Raw genomic sequence first — 8,248 nt, forward strand, 5'->3', positions numbered from 1 at the left:
TAAACTTCAGAAGTATATCTTCTGAAGTACATCACAACTGTGGCATCAGTCAGCAATGTCAAAATCTGCTCAAATAGCAGTGGGTACACTGTTCTTTGCTCTCGTGACTTGCACTTGTGTTCTCTCTCCATTTCCCTTTTTCTTGGTGGAGGCTTAGTGCTGGCTACTTCTCAAATGCTATAATGTGAAGTTAATCATGTGACTTGGGGAGAATGACACATTGACACTTTTCATAATAATTGCTTCCTATACTGGAAACCTCCAGCTGTTTTGATGGAAATAATGTGATATGACTGTGACAATGCAGTCCCAAAGCCTGCAGACTGAAAATTTTAGTCCAATTTTAGTTGAAAAGTATGCTTTTTAACCTTTATGACAATGCTGATCGATGACTACATATGGAAATTAAAGGAATCCCCAAAAATTTCTTCTAGTTGTTTGCAAATATATATAGGTGCTTGTTGAAAGGCTTTATGTCTTTGCAGCAGTAAGTGTTGGAAATGCCCTTTGAAGAGGAATAGATTTTTGTTTTGGAGAGTTCAAATAGCAAAATCTATACTGCAAGATAACTCTTTTCAGTTCTGAGGCTATGCTAGTGTGGGCAGAAAGGGAATCTTGGGGGCTTTTTCCCTTGGAGAAGAATGTGTGACCAGTCCAAGTGGAATGGAAAGTCATGAAAAGGTCAGTCTGTAGTGAGAGAACTCTGGAGTAATTTTTTATCCTATAAATGAAACTATTGATGTAAATAACAGTCATTAAAGTTAGAGCTGGGTGTGGAATATTTGTTGCTAATATTTTTTGCCCACATGAAACATTAAAGATTGAACAGTAAGTATACTTTTAGTGAGACATGTAACTATTTTGTGAACTATATTTCATTTTCTATTTCTTTGGAATTAATGCTTCTGTATTTCCTCCTCCCCCTCAACAACACTAGAATGAACATACATTTGAATTTCAGATCCTGCAATCTTGGGACATGCTGCTGATTGAAGCTGAAGGTGTTGATTATCATTATATTTTTTTTCTCCCCCTCATTCAGTTCCAGGATGCAACAGATAAAACTGCTATGATACTACAGGAGATTCACTGCTGAGATCTCAGCAACAAGAGAGTACAGGTTCTGCTTAATTGTGTTCTAAAGGGAATATGCAGTTATGCATCTTTCTTTTTGATGACAGTTATACAAAGAAAGCATTAAAAAAGGCATTTCTTGAAGACTGTGGAAAGGAAGGTAGGCAGTAGTGCAGTAGTAGTCATTGCCCATTGTGTTTAAAAGATGATCCCAGAAATCTCATCATTTAACTTTATCAAGAGATGGATTTAAAATCCCTTATGTTCCTTGTGTTTTGTCAGTGGTGACAGATCCGTTGATGGAGCAACTGCTGGAAATGACAACTCATGGGACTGAAGTACGTTATTAAATCACACTCTGCTTTTAGAAAATATAAAGTACAGGGACTTGAGTGTAATTTAGGCTGTGTGAATATGGCCCTCAGAGGGACCTCTGTGCAGAACAAGTTACTTTTTTAACCTGTATCATGCTGAGGTTAGTTATGCCAAATGTCACTAAAAAGTACCAAATCCAGGGATAGTTTTACAGTAGCCTAGTCTGGATTGAATTCTCTAGGTCTGTTTGAAGAAGACCTGGAAGGTAATTTACTACTACAATTGATTTATTTTGACTTATGCCAGTCACTGGGGTATATACTCTGCTTTCAGTTTTCAGTAGTAGAAATTGCACAGTTGCTTTTCTTTTAGTCAGCTTTGTGTGAGATACCTTAAAAGGATACTTTCCCTTGAGGCAGGAAAACAGGATTGCAAGCCATTTGCAAAACTGTAGTTACTTACATCTGGAGGTCTTATCTTCTTGTAGGAATACCCATAAAGACTGTGGTTGTTTAAAATATTTTTTTTTCTCACAAAGCAGCAGTGTTTATCTTTCTGAGCATATTTTTTCTTTTCAGATTCTGCCTCACCTTTCCTGAGAGCCTTTCCATATTATTATATTATGTTATGCATAAAAGATATTTTGTTATTTTAGACTCATTAATGTTGAAAAAGACCACTAAGATCATAAAGTTCAACAGTTATTTCTGGTCTTTCATGCTTCAATGAGTGTAAAGTAATTGAAGACTGAAACTGGTACATATCCAAAATAAAACCTCTGCTCTTATTGATGGGTGGAATTAGATACCAGATAAGTAGATATCAGATTTCATAATTTGCTAGTTGTAGTTCAAAGAATGCAATAACTATAATGTATAATGCTATATCCCCTACTTTCCAGCTTAAAAAGTTGGACTGAAATGAGTACTTTCCTGCTACATAGGATTATTTTAATCGTATGATGATTCAAAATTCTCAATAGCTTTCTGTATTTAGACACAGCATTTTAAAGTGCAATGCCAGCTTTTCTCCAATCCCTTTCATCTTGAAGAAAGATACCTGTTATTTACTGCTCGACTGTCATTGTCACTTCCAGTTATTACGAATCGCTGTTCACTGAATTACTGCAGGACGACTACAGGCAGACTATTCAAGCACCTCCCTCACTGTAGTGGATCCAGGTGGATGCTGAGCTTGCCAGAGAGGTTTGTGGTACTTATGTCCTTGTGTAGAGCAGGTGTGTATGCTGATTCTTAACCTGCAGCCTTGATTTTGCTGCCAGTGGCAGGAAAATGGTACATCTGTTGGATTCTGGCAAGGATAGATTAGATATCCTTAGGTATGTCTACTTTTCATCCTTTGAGAAACTGAGACTTTGTGTGTGACGGCTCATCTGCCCTGTGCTGGACAGAAAACTCATGTCGACATCTTTGTTGTTCAGGGCTATGAAGTGATGTGAACGACAGGGAATTTGGATTGCTGTGAAGTTCCACTTTATTGGTTTTGTTTGACCCATGTGATGATGACACAGATATACAGGTTGAAAGGGGCCATCTGCAATGTGGCATAGAGGGAAGCATTCAGCAGAAATGGCCATAGTCATGAAAGGTGTCTGCATTTGCTCACTGTAACTTAAAATCTGGTGATTCTTTTGTGAACTGAGGCAACTTGATAGTATTCCAGCATACCTCTTCCTCTTTCCAAAGATTTGTTATTGTCTGTAAAGTGACTGTTTCTGCAATATGTGTTTGTAAACTATACAATATCTGTTTTGCAACTCCCACTGGATTTTTAAAGTGCAGTTTCCTTGCAATTACAGTTTTCTGGCTATTGTGTGAGTTAATTGCACCTGCAGTTAAGTATCTGTCCAGTTCAGCATGTAGCTTTGTGGCTCCTTGTGTTCAGTGTGCGTCCTGTTCATGTACAAGTACGATGGTGGTGGTAAGGGCTTGTTAAGTGTATGATGAGAGATGCTAGCACAGGGATGAGGGATTAGAGGTGATTTTGAGGGTGTTCTGAAGAAGAGAAGTTGGCACTTTAGGAAGACAGATTTGTTAAGGTGTCTGACTATTGACATGAGAGGATCTGATAGTCCCTGGATGGGTGTCACTCCATGTATTTCATCCCCATTAAAATCTGAAGGACAATAAACATGCTTTGTCACACTGTAGATCTCTACTATTAATAATGTCAATGTGGACTTGCTTTGTAAAAGAGCTCCCTTTTTCTCCTCATACAAGACTAAACGAGAAAGTGTTTTAAAGAATAAATAAACAGAGGCAAATGATCTCTAAGTGTAGCTCTGGTTAACATTGCCAGTTTTTCTCAAATGTATCATCACTTCCTCATTTTAAAAAACTCTTTGCATCTAAACAGCAATGCAGATGAAGCAGAGACCATTTAGTACATGAATCTGATAGTTTTCATAGATTTTACTGCTTGCAGAATTAACAAAATATGGTCAACAAGACCATACGAGTCATTTATTTTTTATGTCTTTTTGTGTCTCTGTTTCTATAATAACCTGGTTTTGATGTACTATATTCCATAGTTCAGTATTTAAGACAGTCACTTTATTATTATTACTGAGCACCTGTATTCTAGAGGGTTTCTCCGATGTAGTACATCTTGCTCAGTCTGTTAAACCAAGACCTTCAGAATGCCTGACCACAGTAATCACATCATTTTTTCATCCTTGCTTCTAATCTTTAGTTGGTGACTCCTACCATATATCATCACCATATATCCTCATTTAAGCAGTCCAATTTACATATTGCTGCGATCACACTGAAAGTTCTAATAAATTTCCCTCAGTGGCAGGGATCTATGTGAATAACAGCTGTGCCTAAAACTGCCATCTTAATACCTTTGAACATGCCATCCTCCTGGAGCTTATTACTCAGATTTTACCAGTGCCCTGTAACTGGTGTCCTACCTGAGTGACAGTCTTTGAAAACACTGTGAACTTTCCATTGCCTGTGGTGACACTGCAAGTGCTTGCAGTCTTTTAGGTCTTACGTAAGCAAACTGAAAATGACTCTTCAAGTGTGATGTACAAGGTGCTGATCGCTGTCTTCTGTGCCTTCATGAATTTTTTCACAGGAGAGAGCTTTTCATTTTGTCATGGATTTTATTATAAAGACTGTCTTGGAGCACCATACCATTTAAAAATAATTTATAAATAGGGTGACATCAGGTGGTGACAGGTCAATAGTCGGGTTTCCAGGGCTCTGTCTTAGGCCCAGAGCTCTTCAGCACCTTCATAAATGACTTAGACGCAGGACTTGAAGTGACACGAAGTGAGTTCACAGATGATACAAAACTGGGAGGAGCTGTTGACTCCCTCAGAGGCAGAAAGACCCTGCAGAGAGACCTCAACAAAGTAGGGGGCTGGACAATCACCAACTGTATGAAGTTCAACAATGGAAAGTTCTGGCTTCTGTGCCTGGGATGGGGCAACCGTGGATGTGCATACAGACTGGGGAAGGAGGTGCTGGAAAGCAGCACCACACAAAGGGACCTGGGGCTCCTGCTCAGTGGCCAGTAGGATCTGAGGCAGCAGTGCCCTGGAGCCAGGAGGGGACATCCCTGTCCTGGGCACCAGGAGGGGACATCCCTGTCCTGGGCACCAGGAAGGAACATCCCTGTCCTGGGCACCAGGAGGGAACATCCCTGTCCTGGGCACCAGGAGGGGACATCCCTGTCCTGGGCACCAGGAGGGAACATCCCTGTCCTGGGCACCAGGAGGGGACATCCCTGTCCTGGGCACCAGGCCCAGAATTGCCAGTCGGGCCAGGGAGGGGATTGTCCTGCTCTGCTCTGGGGCGGCCTCACCCCGAGTGCTGTGTGCACATTTGGGCACCACAGCGTAAGGAAGATATGAAACTGTTAGAGAGCGTCCAAAGGAGGCCACGAGGACAGGAAAGGGCCTTGAGGGGAAGTGTGGGGAGCTGCTGAGGGCACTTGGTGTGGTCAGCTGGAGGAGACTGAGGGGAGACTCACTGCAGTCTGCAGCTCCCTGTGCGGGGAAGAGGAGGGGCAGACACTGATCTCTGCTCGGTGTGACAGTGACAGGACCTGAGGGAATGGCCTGAAGCTGTCAGGGGAGGTTGAGGTTGGATGTTAGGATCAGGTTCTCGCCCCAGAGGGCGGCTGGGCACTGAACAGGCTCCCCAGGGCAGTCAGTGGCTGCAGCACCAAGGCTGACAGAGCTCAAGGAGCATTTGGATAATGCTCTCAGACACGTGATGGGATTCTTGGGGTGTCCTGTGCATGGCCAGGAGTTAGGCTTGGATGATCCTTCTGGGCCCTTTTCTACTTGGGATATTCTGCAATGATGGGTGATCCAAGCACTTGCCAGCCAGATTATATTCTGGCCTATTTCTTTTCTTTAACCATCTTCTCCAATTCAACATTTATCTATATATTTTGTACAAAAGATAGTGGAAATACTGGTGATGGGGGGAAATAACTGGATACACATGGAAGAACTGAAATGTTATTTAGGTTAAGGTTTGCTTTAGCTAGGCAGGGAGATGCTAGGAGATTATGAGTCAGGACTGAAAGCTGCTGAAACTGTTGGGAAACAGAAGTTATGGGAATGTGTATGTGACTGGCAGCTGTTGCAGGCACCCTTTTTTAGTCAAATGTACTGTAGGTGCAATTATTGAACAAGAAGTAAATAGCTGTTTGTTCTTTATTTTTCTTTTAAGTATGCAATTTATCTTAGCCTCTTCTGCTGTGTGGCCTTTATTTGTTTTTACTTGCCACATTTGGATATGCTTTGCACCCTCTGACTTGACTGATTAGAAGAAGTGTAGAGAAAATTAATGTTGGGACAATCCATTGCACTAGGACAGTTTTATGAAGACAAATCACTTGCATATAATAGATGGCTTGAAGTTTTTCCTGTTAGTGTCCTAGATGAACTAGCTACACTATAGCCAGAAAAAAGGCTATTTTCTTCTGTAGAAGGAACACAGTCTTTGAATGGATCAATAGACAGAAGCATAGTGAAAATGGATGTGACAAAGGACAATACACTGCTACAAGGCTGATAAGGTTGCTCATGTGGCAGTGCCATAGCTGGAGGAATGCAGTGCATATCTATTGGATGTGGAGTGTAACAATTACTAGAATGTGATGGTGATTTTAAAGCTAAGCAGTCTCTAGGATCATGAGAGATTGGGGAAGGAAAGCTTTAGAGTCGAGTAGGTTTGGATTTGGGTTTATCTGCTGGTAGTTTTTCACTATTGAAAAAAAGTATGTCCAACCTAGGGCAATAGCTGCTAGGCCAGTGGTCTTGCCCAAATGCTTGGGAAAGCTGGTTGAAAACCCTGCTTCAGATAGATGAAAGCAGCAAGTGAAATTGGATTTCCTATCTTCCACGTTTGTATCTTACCCAGGAGCATTTAGACAGAGGCTTCTCCACTGCTTCTTCTTGTGTTTTAAACTTTTTCTCTGACACAGAAGGAAAGCAAATATTCTTTCTTGCAGAATGGCTCTCAGATTTTTTGTAAGTGGTACGAGTTAGGATCTAATGTTGTTAAACAGTAGGATGTAGCCCTTTCACTGAAGGCCACTTTTGGTATTAAGGGACTGGCCCAATTTCTGGTGAAATTGCTGTGCATTTGGCCTTGGTAGCCAGTAGGAATAAATACACAACATGCTGGGAAAATATGTGTCTTGTTGGAGACTGGGAAATTGAGTTCCGCTCCTGATTTCTCTCTTTTCAGTTCCCAAACATAAAATGAGTGATTGCATGATAAAAATACCCAATATGCTTTAAAAAAAATAGGTTTTAAGATTTCTCTTATTATGAAACAGCTGCTCAGGCTGCCACCTTAGGTCTTTGCAAAACTGTGGAATTGAAGCCAGAGCTCACCCATTGTTCAGGTGCTCAAATCCTCTTAATTTCTTAGGAATTCATTGATTTCAGAGGAAGTGAGGTGATTTCAGCAGTTCTGACTCTTGCTCCAGATGAGAAAATGCCTAGTTAGGCACACAGGTGGCCTCACTAATGTTTCAGCCTTGATGAACATGCTATGCAAGCTCACTTTCAGGACAGACAGCGATTCATGGGGCTTTTTGACTGTGTTGATGGAGGGCCTGTCTTCTTTCCTACCCTCCCCCTGGTATGCTGAAAATAAGACTTGTTTAATGCTCCTCAAATTGAGCAGCTCCGATTATGTATCAATATGGAAAACTGCATTTCGTTTCACTGTATATTATTTATGAAATATGGATGTAGACTCCCTTACAGATGATACATTCACAGTGCTCACAGACTGAAAACAAGTCTAGAAAATGCCAAGGCCATGGCTAATCTGTTCATCTCCTCTTCTCTGCCACTAGGTATTGTTTTTTGAGTTGCATGTAGAATTTTATATCCTAGATATAAATAAACAAGTGTCTTGGTTTGAAAGACGGGTGTCTGCTAAGGAAAGCAGAAACCTCCCTTGGAATGGAACTAACAGGAGTGTGTGTGTTTAGGCAGGAAATTGCTCTTTAAAAGTACTTGATAAATTTCAATGCCTCACTGAACCTTTTTGACCCAAGGACTTACAGAGAAGTACTTCCTGTTTTCAGGAAATCTGCCTACGTTCACAGAGATTGTGAAATTACCATGGAGAAACCCACCTCTTTTTTTTTTTTTTTACCCAGACCTTCAAATGACAAGATGTCTCTTTGATTTCCACTACCCTTCCCCATTTGTTATTAAAAGGAGATAGCTAAAATACATGCAAGGATTGATATGTATTGCTAATCACTTCCAAAGGTAAAGATTTTTTTTTCCATTAAAGCCATTTCCACACAAATAAGTGGGGGGAAAAAAAAAAAAAAAGAAGAAAAAAAAAGT

Source organism: Hirundo rustica, chromosome 19 (genome assembly GCF_015227805.2).
Source record: "Hirundo rustica isolate bHirRus1 chromosome 19, bHirRus1.pri.v3, whole genome shotgun sequence".
NCBI lineage: Eukaryota > Metazoa > Chordata > Aves > Passeriformes > Hirundinidae > Hirundo > Hirundo rustica.